The sequence below is a fragment of the Rhinoraja longicauda genome, chromosome 6, assembly GCF_053455715.1.
Source record: "Rhinoraja longicauda isolate Sanriku21f chromosome 6, sRhiLon1.1, whole genome shotgun sequence".
Classification (NCBI taxonomy): Eukaryota; Metazoa; Chordata; class Chondrichthyes; order Rajiformes; family Arhynchobatidae; genus Rhinoraja; species Rhinoraja longicauda.
Window position 1 is genome coordinate 14963927 of NC_135958.1, and position 19851 is coordinate 14983777.

Below are 19851 nucleotides of genomic sequence, written 5' to 3' on the forward strand. Positions count from 1 at the left end.
TTTTCACTCCTGACTGTATTCTTTTTAACTAAAGAACTAGCATCAATGATCCTATGCTGTCTTTTGAAATTAAAGAATGTCATATGGGCGAAATCAACAGAAAACACCTTTCGAGAGAAACACAGAAAGAAAAACATTTTTTTTAATTGATTTTTTGCAGAAATTCAAACAGTATGTGCAACTGCATTTTCCAGCTTGCAAGACTTTCTGCAGTATTAATGCTTTGTGGCAATTGCTGGCACATTGTCAAGTTTCCATGGTGCCCACACTACCATCAGCAAACACATCTCAGCAGGCAGGGCTAGGTGAGTTCCGAGAAAGTTTGCACACAGCAAGAACTAATGAGGCTCTACTACAATCTCCCTGTCTGATCCATATTGAAAATAGCCCATTCAACTATCACATAACAACCTGCTGGAGAGTCTGATATATATTTGCATTCAGGTTGTCCTTGGAACCCTATTATGAGGAAGCAACATCATACTGATTGGGGTGGGAGCTGCTTTACGTCCTCATTATCCACCCTGGGTAGTTCTACGCAACTGGCAAAATTTGCAGCAAAGCGTCAACTACGGTACACTGAAGCACCAATTGCCACTTTTGATTGTTGTAGTTGACATACGAAAGATCATACTGACTGAAACAAAAACAGAAATGTTGGAAACTCAGTAGGTCAGGGTGCGTCCATGGAAAGAGAGACAGAGTTAATATTTCACGTTGGAGACCATTCATCCGAACTGGGAAAAATAGAAAAATAAGTTAATTTTAAGTTAAGAGGAAAGAATAGGACAAAGGAAAGATCTCTGGTAAGCTAAGGCCAGGATTACCCAGTCGATTAATGTTTACAAAAGGATCTGGTCAATTAATGAAAGCAGTAAAAGAGAGAGAAAACAGACAATGGGGCATATTAAAGCTATGAAAGGCAGGCCAGAGCAACTGGTGGAAATAGAAGATAGAAAAACTGTATTATCATTACTTGTCAGTTTAGCTACAAACCCATCAAAATTGACAGGACTCTTGACTGCAACTCATCTATTTCCGACACCTCTGATTTCATCCATCTCTTTCCACTCAGAGCATGGATAATGTTCCCCTGGTCCTCTTTTTCAACTTTATCAGCCTCCACATTAAACAAATCATCCTTTGCAAATTTACACTTTAACATATTCCTCTCTTTCTAACTAACTTCAACAGCTCTCTAAATTTGGGAAATCACCAAGGCAGACATAACCTCAGTTTATCAGAGGTATCACAAAATGCTGGAGTAACTCAGCAGGTCGGGCAGCATTTAGGAGAGAGGGAATGGGTGACGTTTAGGGTTGAGACCCTTCTTCAGACTGATGTCAAGGGGGCGGGACATAGAAAGGATATAGGTGGAGACAGGAAGACAGTGGGAGAACTGGGAAGGGGAGGGGAAGAGAGGGACAGAGGAACTATCTAAAGTTGGAGAAGTCAATGTTCATACCGCTGGGCTGTAAGCTGCCCAAGCGAAATATGAGGTGCTGTTCCTCCAATTTCCGGTGGGCCTCACTATGGCACTGGAGGAGGCCCATGACAGAAAGGTCAGACTGGGAGTGGGAGAGGGAGCTGAAGTGCTCAGCCACCAGGAGATCAGGTTGGTTAAGGTGGACTGAGCGAAGGTGTTGAGCGAAACGATCGCCGAGCCTGCGTTTGGTCTCGCCGATGTAGAGAAGTTGACATCTGGGCTCGCCAATGTAGAGAAGTTGACATCTGGTCTCGTCGATGTAGGTTTGGCAAGACCAAGTGCAGGCATACACATCTAAATGCCTCAAACATTTTATCAGCTCACTGGGATCGGAAAAGGGGTATCAGTGTCTAAGAATGTTTTTATGAAATGGGAGATGGGTTATAAGTATGGAGCACATCCATAGAATTTGAAGCCATTAATAACATTAAACAACTTTATTAAAAATGAATTGTGCGTGAAAATTACAAAACACATACAAAATTATTTTTAGGGTCAAATATTTTGCTTTGGTTAAGTTATATTGGTACATGCTTAAGAGCTCTCTTGAATCCAATGCAACAAAGTGTAGGATTTTACTTGTCGGATAATATTTTTTAGTCATTGTATGGGATTTGGACATGACTATCAAAATGAGTATTTATTACCAACCAAGAATGACTCCTGAATGCGTTCATGAAACAGGCGTGTGAACTGCTACAGTCCTTCCATAATGTTGCTGGATAGAGAGTTCTTGAAATTAGACCGAGTAATGATGAAGGACCAGCAATGTATTTCTAAGTCAAGGGAAGGTGGTAGCATTCCCACATAGCTTCTGTCCTTGTCATTTTGTGCGGATGGGAGGTGCTGTTGGAATACCCATGTCAGATAAATTAAGTACATGTTATGGATGGGAATTAATGTTTAGTGTGTTAGATGGGATAGCAATCAATTAGGTTCCTTTGCTTTGATTGGTGTTCTGCTGCTTGAGTGTTGTTGGAGCTACAAGGAGAACGGATTCCACTACAATCCTAGCTTGTGCCTTATGAATGGTGAAAATGGTTTGAGTTGTCAGGAGGTGAGTCACTCACCATAGGACACCTAGCCTCTGACCTGCATTTGCATTTAAGTGGTTGTGCCCATTGAGTTTCTGTTCAAAGATGATTCCCGGGATGTTGATAATGAGAGGGCATCAGTGTGGCTTACCAATGGTAATGCATTGAATGTTAAAGGTAGCTAGTTATTCTCACTCCTGCTATGGATAGTCTTTGCTTAGCACACGTACTGCAAATGTTTCTTGATATTTGTCAGCTCATGCCTGCATGGTTTCTAGGTCTTGCTGCATGCAGGCATGAAATGCATCATTTTCTCAATGAGATGTGAAAAGAATTGAATATTGTGTAATCTCCATCGAGCATTTCTACTTCTGACCTTATGATGGAGAGATGGTGACGGTGGAACAGTTGAAAATGGTTGATGACACTGCCCTGGGGTGCTTCTGCAGTAATATCCTGAGACTGGGATGATTGACATCCAAAAAACACTTTATGACTCAGGCCATTTGTAAAATCCAAGTGTTTTCCCAAAGATACCAATTAACTTTACTTTGAAAAGTCCCCCTTAATGCCATTCTCAGTAAAATCTTGCCCTATTGTCAGTCAGTCATACTCACCTCTAGAATTCAATTCTTTGGTGCGTGTCTGGTCTAAGGCTATGAGTTCAAGATCTGAGTGGTCCTGGCAAAACACTGGTGCATCTGTAAGCATTGTTGGTAAAGCCCCTGTCCCACGTAGGCGATTTTTTAGGCGACTACAGGTTGTCGCCGCATTGTCGCCAGGGTGTCGCCTATATGGTCGTGAGTAGTTTCCAAAGAGTCATAGCGTTTTTCTGGTCGCGGCTGGATTTTGAAATGTTTAAACATTTTCGGCGACAGTTGGTTTGGCGCCAATGAACGTAGCATGATGTCTCCTGAAGTAGGTGCTGCCATAGGTTGTAGCCAGGTTGTCGCCGGTGCTGACCGGTGAATTCTATTGGTGACTACCTACGTCAACCGGCGACAGGTATCGACGTCAAAACAGGAGGCCAAAATGACGTGAATTGTCTTCAGTTGTCGCGGACAGGTTCGTAGCTTGTCGTATCTTGTCGAGGGCAGACGTAGGTTGACTTCAGTTGTCGTAGGTTGTTGCCTGCGTGGTCGTAGGTTGTCATAGGCGCGGTCGTAGGTGGACGTCCTAAGTCGCGCCGACTGGGTCGCTGGTTGTCGGTAGCTTGCCGTAGCTTAACGCCGACTAGGTGGTAGGTTGTTGTAGCTTGTCGTAGACATTGTTGTGGGGGACCCAGTCACCGGTTTTTCGGCGACCTGCTACGACTAGTCGCCTAAAAAATCGCCTAAGTGGGACAGGCCCTTAAAGTGTTTTCAGAAGTTATTTTTGACAATTGGTATTGACTGACTAGGTAGTAATCAGCTGGATTGGATTCGCCCTTTTAGTGGACAAAACATACACAATCTTCCACATTGATGAATAAATGCCACTGTCCTAACTGTTGTTGAACAGCTTACTGAGAAATGTGATTGATCCTGGAGTGAAAATCTTGAATATTGTGTTGTTGCAGTGGAGAGCGTGCAAAAGGAGATTGACCAAGATATTGTCAAGATTCGAGAACGTTAGTTATGGTGAGAGATTGGAATGGGACGTGCATTTTTTCCCTGGAGTGAGGAAGGTTGAAAAGTATACAAAATTATGAGCGTCGAAGATAAGGTAGACAGTCAAACCCTTTCTCCTATGATATCAACAAGAGGACATAGAGATAGGTGAGAGGAAGGAATTTTGAAGGAGTTTGAGGGATAGTTTTTCATTACACAGAGAGAAATTGATATTTGGAATGTGCTGTAGAGAAGGTGTTAGAATTAGACATACTTAGTACATTTAGACCGGCACTTTAATAGGCAAGGCCTAGAAGGATGAGGGCCTAATGCAAGCAAATGGAATTAGTGTAGATGGGTAAAAAGATCAGCATGGACATGGTGGTCCAAGGGGGGCATTTCTGTGCCATATGACTCTATATTGTTTTTTCCCCATGTCTATTACTGTATCTTGTGGTCTCAGCCATTTATTGATCTCATGCAGAATGAATCAGTGAGCAGGTTATTGGTGAGTGTATGCCATTACATTGTACTGCTCACAATAACTACCATCACTCATTTGTTAAGAAGCTTCAATTCATATCAAGTCCAGTGATTTCTCTTGGTTACAATGCAGAAGGTAGCAAGGAGCATATTGTGAAGGAGCAATCACTTGCAATGTTTTTTAGGATTTCAGCACTAAACTATACATAGAATTCTCGAAGCTATTCCAGAGTGCTATCGAATTTCAGTCACTGAAACCTACGACCACGCAGTTTATTCAAAACAGCGATCAATAGATTTCTGGATCTTAAGGAAATCAAAGGAAATGCAGATATTGCAGAAAACTGGTGCTCAGGTAGATGATCAGCAATAATCCTGGTGAAAGGTGGAGCCAATTTATAGGGCCAAATAGCCCACTGCTGTTCCCATTTTTTACGTTCTTATATTTGTTTCATGACACAATAATTTCAAAGTACACTGTCATAATGATCATTGTCACTATAAGTAAAGCAGTGTAAAGCACAAAGGTGCAGAAAGATTGATAGATCAAATTGTGTAAAATCAAGATAGTTGGATTTCAATGCCGGTCGTGTACTTTGGACCAAACAATATTACATGATATATTTTTAAATGGAGGAAAGTAGGGAAAATGCAAATCCATTAAGATTTGGAAATCCAGGTACGGAGGTTGCTAAAATTACGAAGCATAAAAATAATCAAAAAGGTTTATGGAATTTTAATCATTATGACTCCTGGGTTTAGATATAAGAGGAATGATGTTTTCTTATAGCTTTATCTTTTAAGTATAATTTTATATGACCTGCAGTTAGAAAGATATTGGCCTCAGAAGGAATGCAGCACAGACTCACCAGATTGTTACCAACTACCCATGGATTAAATTATGAAGAGAGATTACATAAACCTCATTTGGACTGCCTGGAATATTGAGGTCATGGTATGATTTAATTAAGTTTTAAAAGATTGTGAAAGGAATGTAAAGGAGACATAGAATATTTTCTCATGCTGGGATCCTAACAAAAGAAGATATAACTTTCAAATTTGAACAAGGTCAGTTAGGGGAGGATTTCAGAAATATTTTTTCATTTAGAGAACGATAGAAGTGTGAAAGTGTAAGGGTGGATAGAGGTAGAATACAAATCAACCATGATCAAAAAGAATGATAGAACAGGTATGAATGGTGCAGACATGTTCCTATGTTTCTCCAAGCACTGAACTAATGTTGGCATGGTTTTATTTACTCCAGAGGTACCAAAATAGCCTTTAGTGATTAGGGTTAAAACATCTGCAAATATCAAGGCCTTTAAAAGCCACTAAATTTGTAACAATAATCCCCTATATATTCTTAATCATCTTTTCTGATGGTTCAATGATCTCCCAACTCAAACCTCTCAATAACAATCTCTTCACATCTCCAACATCTTTGTAACTAACAACTAGATGTGGACAAATGAAATAAAGTGCTGTAAATAGAGGTAATCTGGTGACGGTATTTCTCACAACGCAGAGTGAACACAATTGGGTTTCTCACTCTCACAACTGATCTTAATTTAAATACTTATAGCAGACCACAGTTCACCTTTCTTTAAAAAAATCATAGTCCAGTTGGCAGATGGAATAGAGTTGAGGATGTTGGAAAATGGCCAACTCATGGGACTTTGTGGATGCTATCCCAGTTTGTAACAATTTTACTGCTCTCCCGTGTTCCTGAACATTTGGTCCATATTTTTCCATCTGCCTTAGTTCTTGTGGTTCACCGCTGGAACCCTAGTGATTTCTCTATGTGCTTTGCCTGCTGTGCTGACAAGTTCCAAGCCCACCATTTTAGCTTTTAACTAAAAACAGTTAACATTTTAACGACATGTAATTTACATGTGTTCATTAAAAGAATACTGTTTCTACAGAAGTGGCCTTGGGGTTCTCCATCCTAGGTTCCACTCTGACATTTAGAAGAAAGATTTATTAACCCAAATTTGTATTGGGTTGAAAGTAAGTTCAGGATATTGAAAAATTCTAACCTCTTAACATAGTGGATAATAACAAAGACACAAATACAGGGAGGATTAATTAATTGATTGAACAAATGGCCTTTATCCGTCAAAGTATTGAGTATAGAAGTTGGGAAGTCAGGTTGCAGTTCTATAAGATGTTTGTAAGGCCACATTTAGAGTTTTGTGTTCAGTTTTGGGCACATTATAGGAAAGATGTTGTCAAGCTGGAAAGGGTGCAGAGAAGATTTACGAGGATGTTGCCAGGATTCTAGGGCCTGAGCCATAGGGAGAGGTTGAGCAGACTAGGATTCTATTCCTTAGAGCCCACGAGGAAGAGGGTGATATTGTCGAGGTGCACAAAATCATGAAAGGAATAGATTGGGTAAACACACAGAGTTTCTTGCCCACAGTTGGGGAATCAAGAACCAGAGGACATAGGTTTAAGGTGAGAGGGGGAAAGATTTCATAGAAACCTGAGGGGTAACTTTTTTACACAAAGGGTGGTAGGTGAATGGAACAGGGCAGATATTAATGCAATGTTTAAGAAACATTTAGACAGTTACATGGATAGAGACGGTTTAGAGGGATAAGGGCCAAACACTGGCAGGTGGGACTGGTGTGGATGGGATATGTTGGTCGGTGTGGGCAAGTTAGGCCGAAGGGCCTGTTTTCATGCTGTACAACTCTATTACTCTATACAGAATTTAAGGAGACCCTTGGGCCCACAAACTCCATGTCGACTATCAATCATCCATTCACACGAGTTCTATGTTATCCCACTTTCACATCCACTCCCTACACACTGGGAGTAATTTACAGTGGCCAATGAACCTACACACCCGCATGGCTTTTGAATATGGGAGTAAACTGGAACACAGGGAGGAACCCCAAATATGGAAAACCAAATATGTCAAATATTTAATTGAACACCACTATGTCCAGTGTATGATACCGATTGAAGTTAATAAATCATATCGGGACCGTAAATACCACCAGATGCAAATTGGCCCTCGGAATGAGGAATAATCAATGTAACACTTCCATTCACAAGAGAAGGAAAGTTAAATTGGACAAATAACACAATCAGTTAAATGTCAACCATGAAAAAATTACTGGGCATTTAGAAAATTACTGGGCATTAAGCTGGACTTAACCTTGGATAACCAGCATGAGCTCACAAATTGTGTCTTAAATGAAGGGATTGTGGTTGATATAGTTAACATACATTTTCAAGAGATATTTGTTTAAAAAAAACTAACAATAGGGAGTCAACTAACATGAGGGAATTAGAGATGAGAAGTAAAAGGTTAGCATTCTTACGTTAATATTGTTGGAGATGCTGCATTTCAGGAATCAGTTCCAGTCTACTTTAGTTGCAAATCTGCAAACATTTCGACACGGACATCAAGAACTGAAGATTGAAATTTGCTAATGACAAAAAACCATTAACTAGAAGTGTTGTAAGAGGAGAAATATATGCTGGCAACATTATGAGCCAAAATGAAGTTGCATTTGAAAGTGAAGAAATGTGAAATATATATTGGCAGGAAAAAAACAAAGAACAGAAATAACAACTGTTTAAGATATGTGGATCAACACAAATATTTGCAATAAAACACATATTTATGTACACATTTTCCTGTAAGTACAATAAAAGAAAAGAAACATCCGATAACGAAATAAAGATTAAAAAAATTACGAGGCAATAGGTGCATTTAACATAGTGTATTGTGTTCAGTTTTGTGCACCCATTGTATAAAATGTGTGGGGAACATCCAATGTAAATTCTGGCATTATATTATAAATGGAGACATTATCATGATAGTATATTTCTCCTGAAGCAGATTGATGGAAGAAGTTAGTGAAAATTCTGGAGTGTTATTAGAACATTGAATGGTTTGCCATGAAAGTGGTTATGCTCCACTGTGGTTCAAAATAGTCAACAGCGATAAACAGTTCCTCTTGTAAAATAACTAACCATGTTCAACAATTATCCTAACACAACTCCCATGTAACAAACTACACATTATGAAAGCATTGTGAAATATTAAATTGTAGAATACATGATTGCTCCCAAGGTTCAAAATATTTTGTCCAATCAAAATATATACATAAAGGAATATATTAATTAAGAAACACCTCATAAAGGGAAAATAGATTAACAATTAGAGAGGAGAGAAATATAGAGTTAAAGAATAAAATGAGACATTAAACAAATATTTTGTTTCAGTTACTGGAAATGGAGGGAATCAAAGGTCTAATGAGAGTGACCAACTTAAAATAATTAATATTAACAAAGGCATTGGAGAAATTAAGGTGATTAAAAGCTAACAAATCCCCGGACCTGATGTCCTACATCGCAGGGTTGTAAAAGAGGTGGCTACAGAGATAATGGATAGATCCGTACTGTATTCAAAATTCCCTGGAGTCTGGAACAGTCCCAGCAGATTAAAAGATTACAAACATAGTATCACTATTCGAGTGAAAATAGGGACCTGAACGACCATTTACCTAGCCTGCCATTGCCTCCAAAGAATCCATCAAGAAAATGGTATTCCATGTAACATCAGTGTGATTTTAAGAAGATAAATTACGTTTTATAAATGTGAGAGTATTCTTTGATAATACAACAAAGAAGATTTGTTGTCTTTTCCAAAGGTTTTCAGTAAATTGCTACATGAAGGTTTGTTATAGAAAATTAGGACTGGTGGGGGTCAGGGAGGATTGGTTCAAGGACAGGAGACACGTTAGAAAAAAATATTTTTCATTAGGTTAACGGAGAACTGGCAGTAGAGTGTTATTAACATTACCACTGAGTGTCAGCTACTTACAGTTTATAGTAATGACAAATAAAGTTGTTAGGGTGACATATTCATGCCTCCTCGTGATACAAAATTGGGTTGCATAATTAACTGGGAGGAGAGTGAAAGAATACACAAGGGGATGTAGGCAGGTGAAGTAATTGGGCAGGAAGATAGCAGATTGAATATACTGAAGCGACACCATTCTTAAGTAGCAAGAAAGGATTGTGTTGGTACTCAGAAGGATTCAATTATCCATGTATTCAAATCAGAATCAGAATCAGAATTATCTTTATTGTCATCCAAAAAACAAGTCTTTTGGACGAGATTTCATCACCCACAGTCACCAAAATATTGCAACACACGACAGCAATTAGGAAGAAAAATGGCAACTTCATCTTACACTTCAGGTGAGGTTTGAGTCTACAAGCAATAGAGTTTTGTTTTAGTTATCAAACCTTCAATGAGTACCTGAATATTTGCTCTCTTTAACTAAATAAGTGTATACTTGCCACTGAGAGAGTACAACAAAGTTTCAAGTTAAATGTTCACTGCAATGGGGGAGGGGGTGTCCTATAAGGAATCATTGAGTTGGAAGCACCTATGTTTTTCAGAGCTTCCAATTCTGCATAGGCTGACAGGATCTAGAACCAGCTTCATTGCTTTAGAATAATGGGCAAAATCATTAGGTCAGAAAATAGGTGAACGTTCTTCACGCTATGGGCCTCTCTACCTTAGAATGTTATGGATATTGGCTGTAAAAATATATTCAAAGAGACACGGTGGCGCAGCGGTAGAGTTGCTGCCTTACAGCGCTTGCAGCGCCGGAGACTCGGGTTCGATCCCGACTACTGGTGCTGTCTGTACGGATTTTTGTATGTTCTCCCCGTGACCCGCGTGAGTTTTTTCCAAGATCTTTAGTTTCCTCCCACACTCCAAAGACGTACAGGTATGTAGGTTAATTGGCTTGATGTATGCATAAATTGTCCGTAGTGTATGTACAATAGTGTTAATGTGCAGTGATCGCTGGTCAGTGTGGACTCGGGTCTGTTTCCGTGCTATATCTCTAAACTAAACTGAAACTGATTGGATTGTTGAACTTTTTGGGAATCAAGCAAAGTAGTAATTCGGAGGGCAAATGGACTTAAGTTAAACATCACCCACTATGTTACTGAATAATAGACCATATAGCTTATTGCTACCTCCATTTCTAAGGTTCTTATGTCTTGTTGTCCAAGACTACAGGATACATTATCAAGGAGAAAATATGAAAAAAACCTCTTAAAGTTTATCAGATAGGAAACATTAAAGACAGAGCTTTAAGAACAACTTGACACATGTCTTTTAACATTCCTGGTGGTGGTTTGGTCCATGCTTCACCACATCCTGCTATTAAAATCCAGATCAGAAGCAAAATCAATTTACATGTTTATGTAAATTGATCATGTTCACTGATCCACTGCTCACATGTTTATGATAGATACTGCATTTTCTAAAATAAAATCCACGTCAATAAATGTTCAGTTCTTTACTTTGTAAGTGGATGAAGATTAGGTCCCATTTGTAGATATTATCTCAAAGTTAAAGAAAAACATAATGTACACTTTCTGTTGCAAAAAGCCTGCAATAATACATGAAAGAGAGGTGAGTGGAGAGATGGTTTTAGAAGTAGAGCCAGACTATTATGTCCTTTTATTACTGGAGTTTTTGAAAATCAGAATGGCAGGTCTGTGCATCACTAGAAATCAATCTACTGGAACAAATCCTTGTCCCAGTACATTTCTCATGTGGTGTAAAATTGTTCAAAATTCATCAAATTTAACCTATTGATATCTTAAGATCATAAGTGATTCGAGCAGAACTAGCCCATTTGGCCCATCGATTGAATGGTGGAGAATGGTGAATCTACTCCACCATTCAATCATGGCTAATCTATCCCTCCCTCCTAACCCCATTCTCCTGCCTTCTCCCACAACCTCTGCCACTGTACTAATCACCAGTATTATCTCTATACATTTTAAAATACTATGTGTAGGAAGGAACTGTTAGTTTAAACCGAAGATAGACACAAAATGCTGGAGTAACTCAGCGGGACAGGCAGCATCTCTGGAGAGAAGGAATGGGTGAACCCGAGAAGTTTCGGGTTGAAACTCTTCTTCAAAATGAAGTCTGAAGAAGGGTCTCGACCCGAAACATCACCCCTTAAAATACTTTGCAATGATTTAGTTTAGAAAAGTATTAATATTATGTCTTTGGTGATTTTTTAGGTGACTACAGGCGACTAGGCTGTCACCACATGGTCGCCGGGGTGTATGGTCGTGAGTAGTCTCCAAAGAGTCGTAGCGTTTTTCTGGTCGCCGCTGGATTTTGAAAATGTTAAAAAATCTTTGGCGACTGTTATTTTGACACCAATGAGCCTAGCTTGACGTCTCCTGACGTAGGCGCTGTCGTAGGTTGTCGCCAGGTTGTCGCCAGGTGATGTAGGTTGTCGCCAGGTTGTCGCCAGGTGACGTAGGTTGTCGCCCGTGCTGACTTTGGCGAATTCCAAGTGTGAACTTGATCTGATCATCCATCAGTGTAATGTGTCCATAAATGATGTTAGGCTTTGCATGTTTTTGCACTTGTATTCTGTTTAAAGTTTGAATTTTAAAGTTTGAAGTTTATTGAAATTTATTGGTTTATTACAATATTTTTGTATGCACTGTTGTATGTTCTTATCAACCTTTTTAAAAATGTTGCTTGTTTCAATATCAATAAAGGAAATTCTTGACTTTTTGACGGAAAATTGATGTATAAAGTTATTGTATTTCAGAGTAGTTTCTCATGGCAAATAGTCATGATGCAGAATGATTGGAAACCCTACCGTACACCCCCTTTTATAGGGAAAGTGGGTGAAATGTGAATTGTCTTCAGTTGTCTTCAGTCTTCAGGGTCATAGCTTGGTGGACGTCGGTTGTCGTAGGTTGTCGCCTCTGTGGTGGTAGGTTGTCGTAGGTGTCGTCGTAGGTTGTCGTAGGTGCGGTCATAGGTGGACGTTCTACTTGCGACGATTGGGTCGCCGGTTATCTATAGCTTGCCGTAGCTTGACGTCGACTAGGTGGTAGGTTATTGTAGCTTGTCGTAGACATTGTCGTAGGGGGGTCCAGTCGCCAGTTTTTCGGCGACCTGCTACGACTATGACAGTCGCCAGCAGTCGCCTTAAAAAACGCCTAACTGGGACAGGGCCTTTAGAGATGTATGAAAAGGGTAAACTCAGAGATGCAAACATTGCCTGTCCAATGTGCAACAGCCATTTTAGCAGGAAGATCCTACAAATAGGTATGAAATCAATAATAATTCCCTCATTGGTCCAGATTGTTGGTGTTGTCACAAGCGTAGGAACACTGTCCAAGAATGGTGTTCATATTTGGTCTTTGATTCCTGTATGTTTTGTTGGTTTCCAGAGGCTCCACATGTCCGCAAATGAAAGCTAGATGTACAAAAATATTCTTCTTTCTATTTCCTACCAAAAGGAATTGTCTTGTCATTTCTTTACATCGGGGATACCATATGTAGATTGGTGACTGGCTGTAGAAGAGCCTCATTCAGTGGGCAAGGATGTTATCAAGTTGCCTCCATTCCACCCCCATTGTGTATTTATTTGCTTACTCTTCCAATGAAGTTCAATGTAAACTCAAGCAGCATCTTCTGACCGGACACATTAGAGTCTTACAGGTTCCACACCAAATTCTTCAATTTCAGACAAACAGCCATTCTAGTCTTGTTTTTCATGTTTCTAGCATTCATTTTTTGTTTCATTTAATTTAGTTTAGAGATATGTACTCCAAAGACGTACAGGTGTGTAGGTTAATTGGCTGGGTAAAATGTAAAAATTGTCCCTAGTGGGTGTAGGATAGTGTTAATGTACGGGGATCACTGGGCGGCACGGACTTGGAGGGCCGAAAAAGGCCTGTTTCCGGCTGTATATATATGATATGATATGATATACTGCCAGCGATCATCCGTTCACACTAGTTCTATGTCATTTGCATTAATTCCCAGCATATTAGGGACAATTTAGAGAGGCCAATTAACCTCCAAACCCTCATATATTTGAGATATACAAGGAATCCAGAGCACCTGGAGGAGACACAGGAAGAACATGCAAACTCCACACAGACAGCACCTGAGGTCAGGATCGAACCTAGGTTTCTAGCGCTGTGAGGCAGCAGCTCTATCAGCTGCACCACTGTTGTGCCCCTTGATTTCTTCCCAATTTTCTATCTCCCTTTTCTCCTATTTACATCTTCCCCAGACATATTTTTCACTGTTTGTCTTTTGTTTTTCACTGGCCTTTACCACACTCTTTCAATTAACTCCAATTTACCACACTCAACTTCCCTTGCGGTGTCTATGGCCCACTCCTCTTTCTTTGCAATTTGAAACATCTTTTTATTCTCTAATTTTGATAAAAAGATAATTGACCTAAAATATTAATTCCATTCCTCTTTCCACAGATGAAGCTTGAGTATTACCAGCATCTGCAATATTTGGGTTACAGAACCTCACATTTCTCCTCATTACACTCCAAAGAATCAGGGAGCTAAACACCATGAAAATAGACCTTAAACCAATGCCCTCAAGTTTCAGGTTCTCCTATCCTGGGGAAAAGACTGTGGCTAATCATCTTATCTATACTCCTCATGATTTCATATGCCTCTATGAGGTCAACTTACAGTGACTGATGTTCTAAGGATAAGAGGCCCAGTCAATCCAGCTTCTCCTTCTAACTCAAACCTTACAAACCCATTAACATCCTTGTATTTCTTTTTTGGTGTCCGTTCTAGTTCAATGATATCCTTCCTATAGCAGGGCAACTAGAACTGTACACGGTACTCCAAATATGACTTAATTAATAGTTATACCCTTGTAACGTAACATCCCAATTCCTATACTTAATACCCCGACTGAAAAAGGCTAACGTGCCACTTTCTTTATCACCCTGTATAATGTGTTACTACTTTCATGGAACTATGTATTTGAATGCTCTCTCTGTTCTCTCTGTTCTTTCACACTCCCCAGGAGCCTATCATTTACCATGTAAGTTCTGCTCTAATTTGTCTCACAAAATTGCAATACCTTCCTTTTATCTGAATTAATAACCTTCTGCCATTCATTGACCCAGTTAATCAAATCCCATTGTAATGTAGATAACCTTCTTCACTGTCCACCATACCAGCGATATTAGTGTCATCCGCAAACTTCCTAATCATGCCATTTACATCCACATAGAAATTGTTAATATAAATAAGGAACAACAGCAGATACAGCATCATTCCCTGTGGCACATCACTTGTTCCAGACCTTCAGTCTGAAAAACAACCCTCTATCACCCTCTTTGCCTCCCACCTTCAAGCTAATTTTGTATCCAATTGATAACAGTTGTGACTCTAACTCTGATTCCTGCCCTGTCCCTCTCGACAGCACCTCATGTTCTACTTGGATAGATTACAACTCGATGGTCTGAACACTGAATTCTCCAATTTTAGGTAACTTCCAACAATCACTCCCTTCCCCTCTTCCCCCTTGTGGCCCATCTAGACTTGCACCTTTTTCTCTCCTCCCTCTCCAATTGCATTCGTTTCTCTGGCATCACAATTCACACTCTTCAATCCCTTTTGAGAGGGAAGAAGGCAGGAGAATGGGGTTAGGAGGAAAGACAGATCAGCCATGGTTGAATGGCGGAGTAGACTTGATGGGCCGAATGGCCTAATTCTACTATCCCTTATGTCTCACCTTCTGTTTTTTTTCATCTCTGGTCTTTGTCCAACCATCTGCCTATCAAACAATCCCTCGCCTTTGTTCACATATTATCTATTACGCTATTATCTATAGATGATCACCTATTATCGATCACACTGTCTACTGCCCCTTCTTTCTTCCCCCTTCTTTCCTTACCCCTTACAAAGGGTCTGAAGAAAGGTCCTGATCCAAAACCTCACCAAAACGGATTATTGCCTGACCCACTGAGTTATTCCAGCACTTTGTGTCTTTTATTCTAATGGAATGTCAATTATGTCACCTCATTTTAAGGCTGAAAAATTCCAGATTCCACCTTCCTTTATTATAATGATCACTCCGGTTATTTTGTACCAGCAATCATCCAGATTACATTTCTCTCTGTGACTTTCAATAGACAATAGACAATAGGTTCAGGAGTAGGCCATTCGGCCCTTCGAGCCAGCATCGCCATTCAATGTGATCATGGCTGATCTTCTCAATCAGTACCCCGTTCCTGCCTTCCCCCCATACCCCCTGACTACGCTATCCTTAAGAGCTCTATCTAGCTCTCTCTTGAATGCATTCAGAGAATTGGCCTCCACTGCCTTCTGAGGCAGAGAATTCCACAGGAATTTCAGGACTGCTACCTATCTGATAATATCAGGAGTGGACTAACTAGAGCACTGTACACTTTAATCAGAATCAGAATAACCTTTATTGTTATCCAAAAAAACAAGTCTTTTGTACGAAATTCCGTTACCCACAGTCCAACAATAAGAGCAATAAAAATAAGCAATAACACCCACAATCACAAACCAACACAAAACAAAAGAAACATCCATCACAGTGAGTCTCCTCCAGTCACCTCCTCACTGTGATGGAAGGCCAGAATGTTTTCTATCTTCCCCTGCCGTCTTCTCCCGCGGTCAGGCGGTTGAAGTTGCCACGTCGGGGCGGTCGGCATTGAAGCCCCTGCCGGGCGGAGAAAATCCCACGGCCTGGAGTGGAAGGTCCGCAGCGGGCCGCGATTCGGGGCGGGCGAAGACTCTACCGCTGCCGAAAAGTATGGCTCTTGCCATTGTGTGTGTATTCAATTAGACGCTCCCCGACTTATGTAAGGATTACATCCCAAGGACCCTTCCTTAAGTCAGATGTTACGTAAGTCAGAAATGGAAGTGCTACTGCACAAGGGTAAATTTATGATTCAAGGCGGTGACCACATGTGTGCTCCGACGTGGAGACCATGTGGGAGTTCCAATATAGAGACCATAGCATCCATGAGAACAGCTGCATGCGCAGTAGTGCACTGTTACCAAGACGATCGAAATGCGCAACTCAGAAATAAAGCAGTGGGGTTAAAGAATTGCTTATGTAAGTGTGAGTATACGTAAGTGAGAGTTTCCTTAAGTCACCTATTACGTAAGTTGGGGAGTGCCTTAACTTACTTTGATTGGTTTTGTTGATAGCTGCTGTAGAAGTTGTTGGACAGGTTAGGAATCAAACTTCCTACAACTTCCAGAAAACTCTTTGTTCGCCAAGATCTTTCAGTTCACACTTCAAAAAAAAAGAGCTCACATTCCCGATTATTTTCTTCTTTCTTTATAAGCGCTTTAATATCCCCATCCATACTAAACTGAATTTCTCAGTTTCTCTCACCTTAATATTCTGCAATTCAGAAGAGATCTCGTCTGATTCAACAGTTCTCCCACTTTATTATCAGTAAATCTGACCAAGTTTAACATTTCCGAGTCCAAGCAATTAACATAAATTTCTCATAGGATCTCAACATCAGTCCGTGAGGTAATTCCTCTTCTCTTCACCCTGATGTGTCGACAACTTCAATTTGTTTCTCAGCGCCGACTAATTTATTATCCACGTCGATGTTTTGCAGCCAACCCCCAGCAAGCCGAGTTCAATTAATAGATTGTTTTCCCTCGGTAATATCTTTGTCAAACAGATTTTGGAGTAAGTTCTACATTCCTGAACCCCACATTGAACGTTGTCATATTACAATATTGTACAATAATACCTCAGCTACCCAACACCGGTCTGAACACGATTTCACTTTCATTGTTTGAGCCAAGTTCTTCGGACATATTCAGACAATCGCTGAAACATTCTGAAATTCCTTGACAGACTAATTGGAGACCCCGGGGTACTATGAAAAAAACATGACGCGGGCAGAAAGTAAAACACTGGCAAGATGTGGAGACTTCGAAGGATCCTTTCTTCACCCTCTTAACCGGACCAGAAATGCGTCTGCTCCTGCCTCCTAGCGGTATTAAAGCGGCAACTGAGTGAGACCTGAAAACGCAAATCAGTGCAAAGGGACAAAGGACGAGAAAGCAAAGGGGGAAATAGAAGCAGCTTTCCGCAAGGACCCAAGAAGAGTTTTCTTCGAAAGCAGATCAATGACGTTCATTTTCTACACATCCAACACAAGGTCACGGCCCAAATCGAAACCAATGGCAATTTGAGAGGGCAAGTGCTAGTCCTTTGCGGCTGATTAACTGTCGCCATTGGCATTGAACCGGTTAAAGTACTTGTCCGGGGAGAAGGGGTTCAATAAATAAGTTAATTCCAAAATAACAATGAATGCGGCCGCGGTGAGATTCTCGAGTGGGAGTCATGGGATGGCTTCTAGATTTTAATGGCCAATAAAATTAAGTAATTGCCAGAAGTTGAACAGGGCTGCTACAACAACATCTCAGGGGGTTCCAGATTTTTCAAGGTGGGTAAAGAAGAAATGAAACGGATAAAAGCGAAGAAATAAAGACACTTGCCCGGGATTATTTTTAGCGATACTAAGAGAAGAGTGAATATGGAAAAGCAAAAGTTGGATGGCATAGCATGTGAGCACAGAACAAAGAGAGAGGGAAGATGGTGTGAGTTGTGTAGGATAGGGGGTGGCACAGAAAGTGAGCGCTGGGGTGAAATAAAGGGAAAGAGAGACAGAGCAGATAGAAAACGCATAACATGCAAAATATATTTTTAAATCTGTTCTCCGACTCTTGAGTTTGCCAACTCGTACCGAGATAGTCGCACACTAGGAAACTAACGCTTTGGCAACGCCCTGAATGCAAAGCAGGGGTGCAAAGGTTGCGAGTGTAAAGAGGGAATACAAATTCCACTGTTCCTATGATAACACACACAATCTTGCAGGATAACAGATTGAAACATAAGAGGATCTGAAAAATTAGATCGATAAACAGCCATTTCAATATTGCAGAAAATATACAAAGGCAGTTTGAACGGGACCTCGAGGAAACAGCAGACCCACCCCAATGGCCACGAACCTCGATCATTTTGTTGGACATTGTGTGCTAAATATTATACAACACATGTAAGCCTTCGCTCAAAGAAATGTAGAATAGCCCCGGGCTCGTGTCGTAACCTAAACATTTCATTTGCCGGGTCCTAACACAATAAAGGGGAAAATCCAATGTACGCCGATTATTTCTTTATGCTCATACGCGCAGGCATCAGGGAAATATACAACCGACATAAATCTGCCAGCTTTCTAGAAAGCACATAAATCAAAAGCATACATTTACAGATGTACTTTTTTTTAAATGCACCGGTCACACGATTTCTAAAAAAAATTGATTTAATTACACCCTGTTTAATATCGTAATTTTCAACCTGCACGTGTGAGTTTTTTTCCAAAAGCTCTCTATTTTACGCAGAAAGGGGTGCGGAGAAGAGTGCAAGTTATCTTCATTTACAGATAAAATAAGTCTAGGCGATATAATTCTGAGAACACTGGTATATATGTCGAGATACTGCTAAAGACAATCCACAAGTTAGAAAAGAGGTTTCTGTCGGTTGAAAGAAAGACACAGTACCTTGTGAAGGACCCAAGTCTCCGTTCTGCTGCCGTGTTATAAATCGTCTGAATGTAGAAGGAACCCAGTTCCTAGTATAATTATACGTCTGGCAGGGGACAGGCGGATTACGGTTGTACTTCGAAATCAATTCTGCTACAGATTCATTTGATCCAGCCCAGTCCACCCCAATCGTACTTTTTGTTTCTGAAGCAGCCAACTCTAAATATTCCCTCCACTACCGCTCCTCCTCTCCCCCCCCCCCCCCCCCCCCCTGTATAATTGGCGGGATTGAAACTGCTGGGTCCCAGCTATAAATTTCTGAGGTCGAACCAGTGCTGGTGTATTATCTGTGGTCAGTTCCTGCTATTTCAGGTTGCATTTCTCTTAGCTAAATGCATCTAATGATTGGTATATAGTGGTTGACCGTCTCTAGTTTAATTGTTGTGCAGCCAAGCACTGATATATTTTCTATGATTGCATGCAGCAAGTCTATGGTTTAGTTTCCTTAACGGAACACAGCGAGTCTCTGATGTGGCTGAAGGCAACCTCTTGTAGTGGATCCCCGTAGTTGTGGTGCCGCTGCGACTCCGGGTCTGTGCATTGATTGCTTGCCCGCTTTCTCTCTCTCTCTCTCTGCCCACTTGCAGCACCACCCTGCTGCCGGACAGCGCCGCGTCATGACGTCGGCACACTCGCGCCACGCGGGCTCTCACGGTCCCGATACGCTTGCGTCGAAATAGCAGGCACTGTGTGATCAGTGTGGGCGTGAACTTCGCATGCTTCCGCGTGGTCTTCATTTCGAACCGCGTGGAGACGGTGTCCCTTCTGCACGGTTAAGGTTTATGAATCTTCCACGAAGTCA

General features: G+C 40.7%; 1 protein-coding gene across 2 annotated transcripts in view; it reads right to left on the bottom strand.

Annotated features, from left to right (window-relative positions):
• The window catches only part of smpd3 (sphingomyelin phosphodiesterase 3), a 156805-nt gene extending 137585 nt beyond the window's left edge, over nt 1–19220 (bottom strand). For both annotated transcript variants that reach the window (XM_078400516.1, XM_078400514.1), the window contains exon 1: nt 19008–19220. The gene's annotated coding sequence lies outside the window, so the exon portion shown is untranslated. The remainder of the gene's footprint in view (nt 1–19007) is intronic.
• Between the last annotated feature and the right edge of the window lie 631 nt (nt 19221–19851).